The following is a 17672-nucleotide window of genomic DNA, read 5'->3' as shown; positions in this document are numbered from 1 at the left end:
CAAAACATTCATTAATTCTGTAGCATTTTGCCATAAAAATATGTAGTGCATATTTCATTGAATCTCCTTTTATATTAGTTTTTCTGTTCCGTTTTTACATCTTAAATCACTAGTGTTTTGTTCAGAAATCTATGGCCTACAAGAGTCACTTTGCACATGTTTGGAGTTTTGAAGTAGGAGAAAGAAGAGTCTATTTTCAGAGAAAAACAAAACAAAACAGGAAAGAGTCAGTCAATTTGGTTTTAACAAATGAATCATAAAAAAAGGGTCCACTCCATTTCCCCAGCCTGGCCTCTCAGTCATAGTCAAATCATGTGAATGTCTCTTTATGTATCGGTCACCCTGGAAAAAAAAAAAAAGTGGTAAAGCTGGGACTACAGTTTCTGAATACTTCAGTAAAGAGTATTTATTTATTTATTTATTTATTTAAATATTTATTTTGGGGCGAGCGCAAGTGGGGGAGGGGCAGAGAGAGGAAGACAGAACATCCAAACCGGGCTCTGCGCTGATGCTGACAGGCTAATGGCAGCGAGCTGGATGTGGGGCTCAAACTCATAAACCGGGAGACCATGACCTCAGCCGAACTGGGACACTCACCTGACTGAGCCACCAAGGCTCCCCAAGAGAATTTAATTAAATCTGCTTCTCCAGGTGAAGGAATGCTTTTCAAATAGGAAGACTGGAGCTGGTTTTGACGACAGAGACAACAGAAAGCATGCCCTTCTCTTCCCTCCATTGGCACCAAATGAAAATATGGCTAAGAGATTGAGTCCTGAAGCAGAGTAGGTGGATAGGTAATCTTCATGATGATCACCAGGCCGCATCTTCTTCCCCGCGCCCTGAGATTCTGCTATAAGTTAAAACTAATCTTGCTTGAAGCTCAATCAAGAGTGATGATGCAGAAGTGATGTCTGCTTCACTCTGGTCATGCCTGGGGCACTGAAGGTTGCAGAGAAGGAAGATTAGACAGAGTTGGTACTTACTGCAGTGAGATCAAACTGGCTTGTGAGGTGACAACTTTTATGTTACTTTTTAATTTTCTTGAAGCCATGAATGACTCATTATGTGTGTGTGTGTGTGTGTGTGTGTGTGTGTGTGTGTGTGTGTGTGGTGGGGAGACACAGCCCACAGAGAGCGGCAGAGCCCTGGGAAGGGAGAGGTGGTAATGACTACTGATTCAGAGCTGTCCAGGCCTGGCCGTACAGTATGCATCCCAATTGTTCCTCCCACGCTCATCCCCACACTTGCGCAGCACAGCAAAAAAAGAAATCTACTCCTAAGGTAGATTGTCCTTCTCTTCCAGCCTTTGTTTCTTTTCCTTTCTCTTTGAAGTATAGAAATGTGCCTCTTTCTAGGGCCTGACTCAGTCCACCCATCATTTCTAACGGAAAGCCTTCATAGGACAGCTACTCAACTAGGGAGCCTTATGAAATCCTTAAACAAACAAACAAAAAAATTAGGCATTGTATGCTAACCTTGGAAGTGCTTCTCTATTGTATCTAACACCTTTCTTTTATTGCCAGTGCTTCAGGCAAGAATGTGGCATCTTGTCTGAAGTGACTAAAAAAAAAAAAAAAAAAAAAAAAAAAAAAAAAACTTTGAAAAACAAGGATCCATCCAGACAGTCTAACCTAATTTTCTACTGTGTCACTTGAAGCATACGTCACAAAATTCAATAATCATTGTGATTTGCTTTTGGTTTTATTTTATGAAAACCTGTGGAGAAAAACAACGTGACAACTGAAAAAGAAATGATGCCAATTTAAACAACTCTCCAGTGAAGCAAAATAAGAGAATCGTGGTATAATTAACACATTTCTTAGACTGACAGATTATATTTTTCTTACATAAATCCCAGCCTTTGCTAAGAATTTCTTAATATATACTCATGATTACTTCTCTACATAAAAGATGAAATTATTATTTTTTTTTCATTAAAGGTCAAATTTAATTTTGGCCCAGGGTGATAAAAGTTGCTAGTCCTTCCCTGTCAGAGATTTTTGGTATAATTTCTGGAGAGTGATGATGGTATTCTGAAAGCTGCATGGGAAACAGAAATAATTCCTGCATTTTTAGAATAAACATATCAGTATCTGACACTGCAGGCTCTTAGGACTCTTTCTAGCTTTTGTTTTAGGAAGTTCTAACAAACAGTGGCCACAAGCTTGGTCTCTAATCATTCGAGGTAAATGCAGTCACAGCAAAGCCTTTGTGGCTTTATTTGGAGGAGGAGTAAGCATAGTGTCTTACTTGAAAACCTGGGAGCAGCTAGAGACAACCAGTGTTTCCGTCTTCCCAGGTCATTTCCCTCTGACCAGGTGAATCGATAAAAGTGTTTCCTCATTTAGACACTAGAGCGAGGATTGTCAACCTTTTTCTCTTCATAAAGATCCAGATGGTAAATATTTTAGATTTCACAGGCCACATGGTCTCTGTCACAACTACCCAACTTTTTTGTGCCGCTGAAGCGCAGAAGCAGCTCTTGACAATATGTAAATAAATGAGCAAGGCTGTGTTCCAATAACATTTTATTTACAAAAGCAGACTGTGAGCTGACCAGGGTTTGCTGGCCTCTACTCCACAGCATTGGATTATCTTCCAGGTCATCTGTCCAGTTCCCTGTATAAACAGTTTCCTAAGAAAACTGAAAACTCCCTGCTCCTCAGATTTTGCACTCCTTTTCCTAGATTTGATTTCCAGCCAAAGTGATAACACGGGGGTGGGAAGTATTTGTCACTCTGGCAAGAAACAGTCCCCTATTCTTCCTGGATGGGAACATGAGTTAAATTTGAAAAAACACTTGAGGCGCCTGGGTGGCTCAGTCGGTTGGGCGGCCGACTTCGGCTCAGGTCATGATCTCGCGGTCCGTGAGTTCGAGCCCCGCATCGTGCTCTGTGCTGACAGCTCGGAGCCTGGAGCCTGTTTCCGATTCTGTGTCTCCCTCTCTCTGACCCTCCCCCGTTCATGCTCTGTCTCTCTCTGTCTCAAAAATAAACATTAAAAAAAAAAATTTAAATTTGAAAAAACACTTGTGAGATGAATGGCTTGAAGTAACACATGGTTCACAGGGGTTGACTATGGGAATTAGCTCTGATTACAACTGGCTTAGAGGAAAGGTGTGGATCCAAGGCCTGAATCCTTGCTATAAGGTCATGACTGATGCTACTCTGGTGTCAATGCCAGACATAGGACTCCTTTGCTTAATCCAATTACCATGTGATGGAGACAGGCTTGCATGTACTCAGAGGCTAGCTGGCAGCTGGCTCTCTGCAGGGGCCACCAGCAAAAGCAGATGATTTACAAAGGGACTAGGACTACTTATAAGAATGCTGTTACTGCTTATTGAACATATAACCTAAGAATTGTGTGAACATGATCTCATTTAATCTTCTGAGTTACTCCTTGAAGTAAATATTGGGAGCCCCCATTATGTGAAGACAAAAGAGCTTAATGGTTCCAAGGGCTTGGTTACAATAAAGCAAAAGAAGGTGGTATGTTCCTGAATTAGGACACATTCCAAGTGCGAGCGGCACTGTGCTATTCAGTCTGACAGTGACCGACCGGGACCATGACAATAATTTATTTTATGGATTCTATCTCCTAGCCCACAGCCAGAGCGGAGGGCAAGGACTCTAAGGGGAAAAGACATTGCAAGGGCTCTAAGGTTCAAAGACACCAGCTCTATCAGTAAGTAGGCAGTTACATACATATTCTGGAGAGTCCACAGATTAGGATAACTAGATGTCCCAGGTTGCCTCAGACTGAAGTGTTCCTCAGAATGTGGGGCTTTCAGCACTAAAACCTGGAATGTTTCCAGCAAACCAGGAGAAGAATTATAGGTATTTAGGTACTTGGGGCTTTCTAGAAGCTCATAAGTAATGCTATGCCAAAGCTGCCCATGAAAACTGTCCAGTTTTCAGAAATTGTTTAAGCCATTGGCTAACCACTATTAAAAGTTAAATTATATAAACTTACAATTAATTATACTGAAATATTAAATATTCAAAAGTCACCACTTTCTAATTTTTGAGAAGGTTTCTCACATCTGTGATTTGAGGTTATTGATGTTTACTGTGTGGATTCATACGGTTAGAACTACTACAAATAGTAGGCTACTGCCCATCTCTTCCCAGCTGTGCGTTCAGTGGCATCATACTGGCGGCACGAATTAGGAAGGGAGATGTTCTATTGTTGGTCTAGAATGCAGTGGGGAAAATGTTAATGTTGGTTAAACTTCATAGTGCATGATGTGTGTCCAACTGTTGCATTGTGTGTAGTGTACTCAATAAAGAGGAAATATTCTTCAGTGTTGGAGAACTGTTACCTTTCTCAATAAAAATGTAGCTCCCATCATTCACAGATGAGGGAAGTTTTAATTCAATTCTTCATTGCTTCCTTTTCATTTTACTCGTTAAAGGAAACAAAATACCCACCACCATTCATGCCGCTATACCACCTCATCAAGTGAAACTGTAAGTTGGCAACAAATACGAGAGGTTGGCAGAGATCACCTAAAGCATTCTGTGAGAATTAATTGACTATGTGGAAATGACAATGAGTATTTATATTTTATCATCATTTATAAATGATGTGCCATCCATTTATGAGTACAGTTTGCGATGGACGTATGTCTCTCTGTATCCATCTCCGTAGATCTATAGCCATATACTTTTTTTCGGAGAGCCAGTTATTAACTATTTCCCAGTATACCACTGCTCATAAATTATGGAATGTATAGCAACAGGAGAGAAAAAAACGGAACCCCAGTAGGTAATGGGTTTGAGCTTGTAGCCTGCAGGCTGCTTTGTTCAGAGATGATGGGGTACTGGGTGTAGCTAAGTCTGTGCATTGCATCTGTCCAAGGAGAAAATGTCTTTCAAAACAATCCTGATAATAAATAATGCAAGAGGCAGCCATCTTTGTGGTGCTTATGCTCATCAGTCTTCCTAGGCTGTGTAACTATGTCCTGAAGTGGCGTTTTGTTGCCTGAAAGTCTAATGTGGTTGAGTTCATTTATGCCAAGCATTTGCCACATAGAATGTAAATTCCATGAAAGGAAAGGCTGAGATTATTTTATTCATTGCTGACTCTTCAAGACGCATAATAGCTTCTCAATACTTATGCAGTGGGTGCATGCATAAATGATTGAATGAGTGAATTCACTTTTATCATTCTTCTGTAATGCTAGAAGTTGTGATTTCTCATTTCTCAAGGTTTTCTTGGTGGGACAGGGTAACAGTAACAGTATTTTTACCATACTAACCTACTGTCATGCACTTAAATTAGAGCTGAGCTTCTCATGTTTTCCCTGCCTAACTTGAAGGATAATCACGGGCTTGGTCTGGATTTGGAAGTAGCCTGCTTCATGAATACAATTTGTTTACACGTCTATGTTTACACTCAAACCTTCACATTATCTTTTTTATGTTTATTTTGAGAGAGAGAGAAAGTGAGTGAGCGAGCATGAGTAGAGCAGAAGGGGCAGAGAGAGAAGGAGACAGAAAATCCCAAGCAGGCTTGGCACTATCAGCATCAAACCCGGCATGGGGCTCCATCTCATGAACCATGAGATCATGACCTGAGCCAGAATTAAGAGTCGAATGCTTAACTGAGTGAGCCACCCAGTCACCCCCACATTGATCTTTTAATTTTTCTTCAAAGAGCACCACATTTTTATTACCTTAAATATCCATCAAGAGCTTTTTGTGGAGTATATTAACTAACTTTTCCTCTGTAAATATGTGAATAAGATTGGTATTCCAATTAAATATGCTTTATTTGTTCTATAGGAGCTTATTCACATATACTTGACATGTATTCCAAGATTTCATGTAACCTAACCCTGTTTGAGAAATTTTATATAGCTACTCAAAGCACTCCCTGAATAACTTACACAAATAGTAAAATATTACCCTATAAGCTTGTACGTTTTAGGTAAAAACAAATATTCCCTTCACCCTCACTCTTCAACAACAGCAACAAAAAAAAAATAGTAAAAATACTAAATATTTTAATGAAAAGGCCGTTTCTTTCTGAGGGTGTTAACGGACTCTACCAAATGTGAATTATTATTCTAAATTTAGAGTTATTATATTCCAGTAAAATAATTCTATTTTAAAGGGCTTAATAAGTTACTAGTTAAAATAAGATAACATTTAAAATTCCTTGAATGCTTTTGATTATTTCATACTTTATATAATTGCTTACAAATTAAAATTAAGTCACTAAAAAAAGAATGTGATATGATGTTCCTGTGCTAATATACTCCTGAGCCAGTTACTGACATTCTTGATTATGAAGTTATGCAGTATCGCCACCATACTCCTACATTCTTGTTTCCTTCAATGATTTTTGGAAGCAAGTTGTGTGAAGAAAGGCAGATAAGCGCTCTCAAGCACAAGCAACCTAGTTTATTTCTTGGCTCAAATTTCCTTTCTTTCCTTTCCCGTGCTAGTATTAAGTACTAGATGCAGGCAACAAGATCATTTGAGAAACAAAACAAAACAGTATCATTTGAGGCATTTCCATGCTCTTCAGCAGAATTCCCTTTCACAACATGTTTTTGGTGGAGTCTTAATTTTCCTTTTTGAGGCATAAGAATTAATGATGCCTCAACATCACAAGACCTATCGCAGCTCAAAGGCATAAAAGTAACCTCAGCTTTTCACTGAGTCCATATGGCTAATTTTAAAGTTTCATTAAGATTGAATAAGAATGCATCATCTTCTCATATTTCATCTGACTTTTTTGGACTGAAAACTTGGCCAGAATCATGTTTGTCTCATGGGATGAGCAATAAATACCATTCACTCTCTTAAATAAATTGTTCAGAAAATACCAAAAGCAATGTAAACCAATGTCTGTTAGCTTGGAGCAAGTTGAGTAAATGTCATAAATTTTAAACAGGAAAAAAATTAGGTTATAAAAATTCAATGGAACCTGAGAGCTCTTTTGGAAAATACTGTAAAACAGAAATCTTTTCCTTTCCTTTCTAAATACTCAGTCCTAATGAAAACCTTTGGGGAAGCATATTTATATAATGATTTACGTATATTGTAACTAAATAACCATATCTGGAACTACTTGTTGAATATAAAAAATGATACATAGAATCTAGGGGTATCATTTATTTCTGTATATTTTTTTTTAAATTAATGGACTTTGCGTTTGAAATTTATAGAAAATTGAGCAGACTAGAAAGGCTGGAGCTTGATATTTACACTTTGGTAATATTTTATGGAAAACCAAGGTGTTTTCCTCTAGAAATAGAACACTAAGAACTAGTGACATAGTTTCTGAAGCTTTTTCATTTGTAGCATCTGCTGTTCATTTCTCTGGGTTTAGTTGATATTTCCAGGACTATTGTCACTGCTTCCCATCATCACCATCAAACCACCCTTCTTAGGAAGTAAACTCCGGATAATCTACATATATCAGAAAAAAAGTAATAATTTGCGAGAAATGTCCCAAAGAAAAATCATGGCACCATTGAAGCTGAACTAATCTATTTAAATACAGTTCAGACTTTCTGATCCTAAAATGGTTTGATAGGGGCATCGACAAAGCCAGAACACCGTGTAGTCTGCCTGCGTAAAGTGTGATGTTTATAAATGTAGTATGATGTTTCTTAGCAGTTGATAAGTAAAGAAACATTTTCAATAAACATTCAAAATTACATTTATTCCTATAGACACTTACAAGACTCCCCCTGAGAATCATGGTAGTGAAATATTTTATTGTTAATTTTCTGTCTGTGTGTGCCTGTGTGTACATGAGAAAGAGAAAGAGAATTTATGCACTCTGTAAATAATCTCATTGATTTGGTTTTTAACAAACAATTTCAGTAACAGAATGAGGACTATATATTCACACACAAAAAATTCTCTTTTGAGGAAAATAGTCTACATTTTCTTTCTAATCAGTTTGAAATATTGTGAATTTTAAACAGTGCTTTACCAAACATTTACCAATTGATTAAAACAAATTCTAAACAAAGACTGCAAAGTTTTATATTAAAAAACTAGTCAAATCCAAAGAGGTAACCACTAAGTGCTTTTTTAACCCAGAATGTCTTCTCTGACCCTCTACTTCACTGTGGCTTTTTTCATTTCTAGACTTCACGCTAACTAGACTTTGCCTATTGTTTTTTTTTTTTTTTAACTTTATGTATTTTGAGAAAGAGTCAAGTGGAAAAGGGGCAAAGAGAGAGAGGGAGAGAGAGAATCCCAAGCAAGCTCCATACTGTCAACACAGAACCCTACACAGGGCTCAATCCCACAAACCAGTGAGATCATGACCTGAGCCAAAGCTGGACACTTAACTGACTGAGCCACCGAGGTGCCCCTAGGCCTTTCCTATTCTTGTCTATTCCTGCACCTCCCTCCCTGTAGCCCTCTGAGAAGCCTTCAACTTTGTCATCAGAAACTTCTTTCTTACACCTTCCACATATACTTTCTCCTCTCCCCTTCTTCCTTTTTTCCTACTGATGTCACCAAGGGAAGACTTACACAGGTGGATAGTCCTAATCAAATAACTAATGGTCTTCCTCTGTTATGTAATCACTCTTCATGCTAATAAGAATGCTCTCCCAGTATTTTATATTGAAGAGCCATAGTATATTAGGAGAACCCAACGTCAAGACCTTCACCAAATTTTCAGGGTAGAAACATTATTTACACAACATTAAACTTCACAGCCACAGTTGCTCTGCTAATCCCATTTTTTATACAGTAAGAGCCTAAATGAGGAGTTCTCTAATACCACCTTAGCTTAAAGTAAGGAGAGAAATTTACCTAATCCCGTTGCCAATTAATTTTTAGAGTACACATGACTAAAACTTTCAAAATTAAATTTCCTCTTGAAATGACTCATCCCATTCTTTCTTAATCTCTTTCCCAAGGGCTTCCATATCTGTTTCAAATGTTCATTTCTTCTTGGCCATATTTCATCATCTTGATGCCTGCAGCATCCCCACTGATGACCCACGGAACTTGGAAATTTCACAGCCCCTCCTCAAATCGGGTGATACTTCATCTGAGCTGTTTCAACCATTTGCCAGCACAGCCCACCCCTGAATTTTATAGTTACCTGAAGCAATTCCACCTAAACAAATCACGAAATCTTAGTGATCGCAACCAATTTCACCTATACTTCTCACATTCTTTTATTCTTCTCTTGTTGGTTTTCTATAATTTTTCCCCTACTAAGAACGTCCCATAATTTTTCAACCCTCTTCTGGCATTTAGGTCTATGTCTACAGAAGATTTTATGTAGTTGCCTTAAGCCTCTCCAAATTTTGCTCTCCTCCTTAGGTTATTTTGATTCAAACTACTCTCTTTGGCTAACAGTCAAGCTGTACTCTTGCTCGCCTGCTGTTCTGCGCTTTGGGGAGATTGTTCTGTCAACACTCAGTTTCCTTTACCTCTTCATTATTTCCTCCTTTTCTAATATAGTGATCCTCAGAACATTGCTATTCTAAAATTTTGTCAAAGCCATAAGTGATGGAAGGAGCAGAACCAGGAAATAACACAGAAACAAAAACAGAGCCTTAGGTTGATGTGCCTTGGATTGCGTGGCTGGATTTACATATTCCATGTGTCACTAATTTTCTTTCTGACTTACAAGCTCCCTATACATATAATCCGAATATGAATCTATTTTGTAAATTCTGGGAACATTTTCATCATTTTCATTAATGACAGTGATCTAGTTTCTTCATCCTTTTTTTTTCAATAGAAGAATGTAGTTGTGAATTTTGCAGAGTATAGTGTTTCAGCATTATGAACTCCATGAGGACAGCCTCTCTAATGACCTTGTTCTCTGCTCCGTTATAAAGACAGATACCACAGCATTCTTCCCTTTTCAAGTCACATCAATTACAGTAGGACTAGAAAGGACTTAGATTGGAAATGAGATAAATCTATTTCCCCCCATGACTCTGCAAATTAGCCTTGATATATTGGTCTTTTTATGTCCACTAATTTTTGTGCAGTGTGGAAACATGTAAGTCTGATGCATGGGTCTCCATCAGGGCTTTTTCTTTGACACCCTTGCTTTAAATATTAATTTATTTGGGGGATATACCTTAGGTTTTCCTGATTGGTCCATTAGTATTTTCAGGTTTCACAATGATACAGGCAAAGACAATGAAATGACAATTTCAGAATAAAATTCTGTTTAAGGAATTTTTGTACAGAAGCTTCAAATAATAATTTGAAAATAACTTCTGTATCAGTTATAGGTAAGACTTAAAATTGGAAAACTAATTATCCAAGGACATTAATACATTTATCTTTCATACGTTTTCTTTAGGCTTTTATTTTTTCTAGTCACATATTGAGTCAATTTTTAAAAAATGAGTTCCTGTTTTTGGGTGGATTTTAATAGGCATGTGGCTAAGTAGCAAGTACAGTTGGCTTTTTTTTTTTTTTTTGAGAAAAGATTTAAATAAGCTCAAGGGCCAGCATTTTACCTGTACTTCTGAATCCACAGATTATGGCACAGATATGGTCATTAGTGGCAAAGCACTTTGGATAGAGTTCAATGTTATAAATGCTTTAGGAAGGAAAATCTTATAATCCTCTGTCTTTGCTGTAACTTTAACAATTTATCAGGGTATTAGGAGCACTTCAAAAGATGTATTGATTTTATCTTTAGAAATGGAAAACACAATGCAAGAAGAAAAATGATTGATGCTAGTATCTGGAGCTGAGATCCACGTAATCTTTCCTTTAAGGCAAAGGGAAATCTGTACTGCAAAAGTTTTAGGGTGGTCAAGCATGTGTAAAGACAGCTGAGTATAGGGTCAACTCAAAGGGAGGAAAGTAAAAGACCAAAGGTGTATAGCCTACGAGATAAGGGATTGACATTGATTAATGAATGAGATGCAGGAAGAAATATTATGAGGTTGAAGGTGGTATTGCAATGTATAAAGATTTAGAATTAGAAATCACAGCTTTGGGAAGAATGAATTACCACCTATTTCTGAGGGTTTTTTTTTTTTTTATTTTTTAGTATAAAATAGAAGGAGTAGATTTGTTGCAATGATTATACAGATAATGATTTCGTATCATGCTTTTTCTGGGTTTGGGAGAGGCACAGTTCAGAGGATTGGTCTCAAACCACTCATTACTGATGGATGGGCCAGTGGAAAGGTTGAAGTTCTGGAGCATTGGTCTGTGCTGTAAATATTTATATTTCACAGTTTTAGATATTTCTCAACTCTTCATAAACTCTCATTAAAGTTTATTTTTTTTCTAAATACATGTGAGTCCTCTCTAATCCATTATTTCTTTTCACTTGAAACCAAATATGCTTTTCTCTTTTCCTTTGATTGGAAACTCACTAAATCATAGGAACGTAAGGTATCATTGAGAAGTGCAAAAGAAAGCTCTCTTTTATCTTTTCTCTAAAGTTTTATGAAAATACTGGTTTGGGCCAGATGGAATATCAATGGAAAGGCAACAAGTGAGCAAAGCAAATGTGAAACAGTAATTATCTTAGGATGAGAAAACTAGTGCTGTTTCTATGGAAATCAGAAGAAAATAATATGCAAAAAATATTGCAGAAAGTGAAGGAGTAAATTTGTGGAGATTATGTTAATGAAAAGTAATATTTTTAGGAAGCTGGGTTTTTATTTTTATTGGGCTTTTGTGAATTTCCTTTTTGGTTTCAAGTTTATCTATGTCTTATTCCATTTCATTTATATTCTTAAGCTGTTTGTTAAAGAAAATAGTGCAAAGGTTACAAGTTTTAATTTTTTCAATCTTATTAATTTAGAAAACAGGTTATACAAACATACTTTTTTTTTTTTTAATTACTAGTAGTGAAGGACCTTCCTTTTATGGAGTATCAATTAGGAAAGTAGATACGCCATTTTTCTTCATAGAACGATAGAGTGTATGGCTATGAGGGCATTGGTGGAGAATACTGATAACTCTTGTTCATCCTTGGCATTGAAAAAACTCCATAGTATTGATGCACACTTTGTCTTACATGTTCTCTGATCAAATCATTATGAAGAAAAATTTATTATCATTTACTTGTGGATTTCAGATTATCTGCCCATAAGAAGATATCTTACTTACAGGATTATTCTCCTTCCAAAATTCACTTGCTAATCTTAGAATGCTTTCATTCACTTTTTCTGTGTTGAAAAAGCAACTGAAACTTTGGGGAAAAGAATGGTTTGAAGCAATGGTTAAGAATGATATAGTCAGATCACTTTTTGTTTTTTTCTCTCTACTGCAATTCACTGTCAGTCACATCATTTACATTTTACTGATTTTTTTTTCAGTGTTATAAATTTTCCATTAGGAATGTCAGAAATCGGTCAGGGGTTACTTTCTGTGTATCATCTTTCACACTAGTTTTTGAAAAAGTGGTAGATTGCCTTTTAATAGAAAGGACTACTTCCAAAACTCATTTTAAGAGATAGTATACCTAAAAACTACATCAGGTTAAATGACTTTAAAAGGCTGCAACAGGTTTGGTTTTATAGAGCATTTGTTTATTGGTTTGGGTGTTTGGTTTTGTGTGCGCAAGCTCACATAACACAGTTTTGCGTGTGCTGTGAATTGATCATGAAGCCAGGTATAAATAATGGATTAACTACATATTCAAATTATCTTATGTTTAGGTATACTCTTTGAAAAATTATGGGTAAGGTAGGATGAAGCATGTTCAAACAGTTCATTGGAATTTTCCTTTAAAAAGAAATGATTAAGTGGTTACAGGAAGCCCTTTTGATGCCCACCATAGATATCTTCAGTTAACCTCTGAGTAACCACATAGACAGTTAATGTGCAGGGTGCTATCTATCTACATCAAGTTCCTGAATCTTTCTTTATCTCTTCTTAAATGCTTTCTCCCACATCATGGATGTTGCAATGGAAATGGCCCAATAAAGCAGAACAGCAGAACAGTCTGGAAATGAATTACTCAGTCAGATGGCAACAAGTAATGCTTTTTGGTAGTAAATGGAATGAGTGTTAATAACCATTGAGTATGATAGCAGCTTTTTTGCCATGAAACCCGTAAGTGATAAACTGGGATGACATTTAGAAGGAAGGGTAAGTTGAGGCTTATACGGTTAATAGCTGTAGCAATTCAGTTATAGGACCTATGGTGATTATAAGGACAGTGCCCTTGGCTGACTTTTGTTAACTGCCCCAAATATTTTGAAAAAAGGTAACAACAGCATCAGAGAACCAGCTGTTTACTCAGAGCATGCTTCAAAAGCTGGAGGAAATCTATGGCCATATTTAAATCTAACCTCACCAACCAAAGCAAGAGAGGATTATGCTAAAAATTAGGTCCAAGATTTGATTGTAAGAGTGGTGGAGCTATAAAGTAGATGAGCTTCATGGCCTTGAATGCCTCCTATATTAACCCTGGAGAGCCTGATAGGGAAGTAAATGAAACGCTAAAACATTTGACCAGATAGGAAATACTCAGTACAATGGAACAATCTGGGGTGGCAGGAACAGCCTGTGGTGAACACCCACATCCACTTTCATTGATGCTTTAGAAAAGTTGTTTGTTTTCATTTGCTTTTTTTTTTTTTTCCTGGAAAAACTGAGAGTAATTAACTGCCACTTTTGAGCTAAGTGAGAGTGTCTGAAGTCTCCCTTGGTAGTACATAAAGAGGCTTGCCTCTCCTGCATTGGGAGAGAATAGCATGTTGAGAATCAGATCAGGTCCTAATTAGAAGAGAAGACAATTTCCAATAGAGGTTAAACTCAGTAAAAGCAGGATCTGCTTACTAAGGCCAGGACTGAAGCTAGGACAGCTTGGAGCCCAGATACATAAAATGGGAATGGTTGATGTCCCCCCAAGTCAGGAACTCCTATTCCCCTGGGCTCTTTGAGCCCACAGAAATGATGTACCCTTCTCTATTAAGATGTAGAATTTTCCTGTTGCCCTTAGATGGTACAAATGCTTCTCTTTTGTAACTCATGTGTGGTGCTCATGGTTAGTTTCCATTGTCCTTTCTGGCCACTAGACCTAAAGCTAGGGTTGAGTTATAACCTAAGACACCCCGGGATGTTCTAGGTCTAGTAAGGAAAAAAAATTACTATACCCTGTAAGAATTGCAAAACATAACCATCATGAATTGTCAGGACCCACCACAGTTTAAGTGGGATTGCATTTTGAGTTTACTTACTTGGAACAACTCTCCTAGGATAAAGAAATAAGCAACCTGGGAAGGACCTCTGGAAAAACTGATGGCTCATGCTAAGACAAGTAGATATGGTGGTGTTGTGATGGCAGTTGTTGTGAGAAAGTAATAAAATGTTTAGAGAAGTGGGCAAATGGAAATCTGTCAGATGATGGTATTTATGAAAAGGCCAGGAAGATAGACACAGGCTCACAAATAACTACAAGAGTGACTGAATCCTGAAAAAAGAGAATAGAGGCTGCCTGGGATCACTTAACCTCCATAAACTGGTAGATGCAGTTGTCACACAGAGTAGTAGAGTAGGAGGGGCAGCCAGAGGGGTTTAGCCATGGAGCATTATGGAGATGGTTAACAGAATATGTGTCATCCCCAGCGGAAAAATAGATGGGCTACCGGCAAGGGTACTGTTTGGTTTGTACCAGCAGAAGAGGGTAGGGAATGGACATCTTAAAGGCTTCGTGCTGGCTTTCTAATATAAAGTCCCCATCTCTTGTCCAGTTTCCAGACCTGAGCACGTGTTTCAACCTAGAACTCCCTGAAGTGGTCACAGTGGCAGAGAAGGAGGCTATGTGTAGGCCTAACAGCATGGACTCCTTTTATGCAAGGCTTACCTGGCTGTCACCAGATGGTACCATTCCTCAGGAATTCCTATTGACTGTGAGGTGGCAAGTTGACATATTGAATCCTTTCCATTCTATTTACTCAAATATGAAAAGACACATTCTGAATATGCAGTTGCTTTTTATCCTTTCAGGGCTCCAGTTACGACCATTTTTCAAACAGGCTGTTTAGTGTTTGGTTTACCAACATGGGATATTACATATCAAAACAGACAAAGGGATCCTTTTTCTCTCAATGGAAGTATGGAAATGCATCCAGGATTGTGGGCTCTCCCTTTTTTACCACATATTGCACCACTCAGAAGATGCCCAGATGCTAGAGTATTGGAATAGCCAACCAATGATATAATTAAAATGCCAAGTTATGGGCAATACTCTGAAAGTTCATGGAATCCTTCTTCCAGTATACAATATATTACTTGTAGCAAATACTTTAATACTATACTTGGCCCTAGTGGGAAGAGTAGATGGAGTGGAAAAGGAGTTGACTAACTTAATATCACTCCCAGTGACCCACTGGGGGGACATTTTGTTTCTTGTTTCTGAAACTCCATACTCTGTGTGATTAGAGATCCTTGTTCCCCCAAAGGGCAATCTTTTTCCAGGAAGCACATGAAAAGTCTTATTCATTTGCAAACTATGGATGCTACCTCATTTCTCTGGACTCTGCATATATATAGACTAGTGGCAGGATTAGGAATGACCATCTTGCCCCCCCCCCCATTTTTTTTTTCTTCTTCTTCAGATTTTCTGGAAGAGTGTAAGATGTTTATTAGGGTCTGAAACCTATCAAAATAGGAGAATAGAAGCTGGGTTGGGCATGGAGAGAAGTTCAGCTGTGAAGTTTATTTGATAAAGGTTTTACCAACCCAAAGTGGGCAGCTTTGAAGCAAGCATTAATCACTAAATATTGACTATTCCAGGCAGCTGTGAGAACTGATAGTTGGCACTGTCTGTTGATTGTACTTTCCAGATGGACAAAGAGTTCTTCCTGGAAGGGAGAGCTGAGTGAGGAATATCTATGTCTCCCTCAAGTGTGATCCATTGTAACACTGACTTAGATCCAAGGGCAGATTTTATAATAAACAGGTTCAATAGGCATATAGTCCTATGACATTATCTGGAAGCTACCAGGGTACTAAAAATAGGGATGATTGTTCTGGGTGGAAGCGTGAAAGTATATCTGATACAGGATACAGTGTGTATTCAACCGGTGGCTATTGAATAATGCTGCCTCTCCAATAGTTTTAAGAAAACCTGCTCTTTCTTACAGAGCAGCAGGAAAGAAGTTATTGCACTCCCTGATGTAATCAACACTAATAAGCACGAAGACCTAAGGACCTAAGATTACTAGTAGACATTGCAGAAAGGGCAGAGTATGTGTGGAGGCTGGAAATAACTATGGTACCCCTTGATGTTTCAACAATCAATGAAAACAGTCAGTGTGCAATTGCAGCAATCTAAGATAACTAGGAGCTCATACTTCTCAGAGATTAAATCTAGGTCATTCTACTGGGTAAACAACCTGGATAAGTAGAAGTGATGACAAAGGGAAAAAGAAATCTAGAATAGGTGACAGAAGACAGTTGATGCATAGCACTTACTACCTTAGAAACTCTTGGAGCCATGGAACTCTAGCTTGTTTGATGAGTTCTAGCTTCTTTCAAATCCTGTAGGTTTTGTTTTTCTCTTTTTAGAGAGAGATTTTGGCTGGCCAATGGCTTGAGGTATCAGTAACCAAATGTATGTAATGTGGAATATGAATAAATATGTGTGGTGCAAGGGATAGGCTATGGCAAAGATGTAAATCCTCATTCTGAATACTCTCAGCTTACGTCTGAATTCGCTTGACACTGTAATGTATAATTCACCCACCTCAACCAATTAGGGTAAGTACTCTTTGTCCCTGTGTAGGACAATTATGAGACAGTTCTATTCCCACATGTCCATAGTGGTAACCCCTATTTATGAAACTTGTTGGCTTTTGCTTCTCTTTTTCCCTCTCCTTTTCCACTTCCTCATTTTTGCTCCTTTATTACCTCTTAAATAAGCTACTAGTGCTCAGTCTGGTGTCTTGGTGTCTGCTCTGGGAGAGAAATTCAAACGAAGACAGTGATCATTTTCATGATTACACTCATCATTAAGTTTTATATGGAAAACCATGCTCCCGAAGAAAACTTATACTTAAGAAGCTAAAACTAATTTGTCTACTGTTAATACCAACTCCAAGAAACAAAGGCTTGTGAAATTAGGCACACTGAGGTTATCATGTTCCACTGGCATTTGTTTGAGTCAGCCTATTGACAATGTATTTAATATATGAAAGAGTTGTATATGTGTATGTGACCTATTTTGCCTTCTGAAACTGTTTTGCCTTTGCTCAGTGATGTGCTCTTTGAGAACTTGAATGCAGTTCAGCTAAGAGGTAAGGTAAAAACTTGATTCTACATATCTTTAAAGAAATGAATTTGATGACCTACCTGAAGTATTAACTCTATATTACTCTAGTTTCCAAGCTGAAGCTATTGTTACCCTCCATGTAGATTTGGTCTCACCCTGCATGCTTGAACTGTTCCTTTTCATAGTCAGAGATGTTTAAGGAGTGGCAGTTTACTGGCCTGTCCTGGGCAGTTGGGCACTCTTCTGACTTTACAGCAACCTTCAATATAGCTGCTATTTTACTCTTGCTACCCTGTCCCTTTTCTTTTCTAGGCCAAATTTTCACCTGCCTTCTCCCACATACACCCAAGCCCTGTAAAATGATGATCAAAGCCAGAGCAATCAAGTGATCTCTAACAAAACTCTATCCGTGTTTTATATGAAGGTGGATAATACAGTTGAGGGTCAAAGGACGTATTTGGACATCTCATTCG

At 37.8% G+C, this 17672-nt stretch overlaps 1 long non-coding RNA gene across 1 annotated transcript; it reads right to left on the bottom strand.

Annotated features, from left to right (window-relative positions):
• Window positions 1-449: 449 nt before the first annotated feature.
• On the bottom strand, window positions 450-17384 carry LOC132680203 (uncharacterized). The gene is made up of 3 exons (XR_009610577.1): window positions 17280-17384; window positions 1476-1560; window positions 450-939 (listed from the first exon to the last, which is right to left on the bottom strand). It is a non-coding gene; the product is annotated as an uncharacterized LOC132680203 (long non-coding RNA).
• Between the last annotated feature and the right edge of the window lie 288 nt (window positions 17385-17672).

This window comes from Panthera onca, chromosome A1 (assembly GCF_046562875.1).
Source record: "Panthera onca isolate mPanOnc1 chromosome A1, mPanOnc1 haplotype 2, whole genome shotgun sequence".
NCBI classification, from domain to species: Eukaryota; Metazoa; Chordata; class Mammalia; order Carnivora; family Felidae; genus Panthera; species Panthera onca.
The sequence above is the reverse complement of the archived record's forward strand: the minus strand, read 5'-3'. Positions and strand labels throughout refer to the sequence as shown.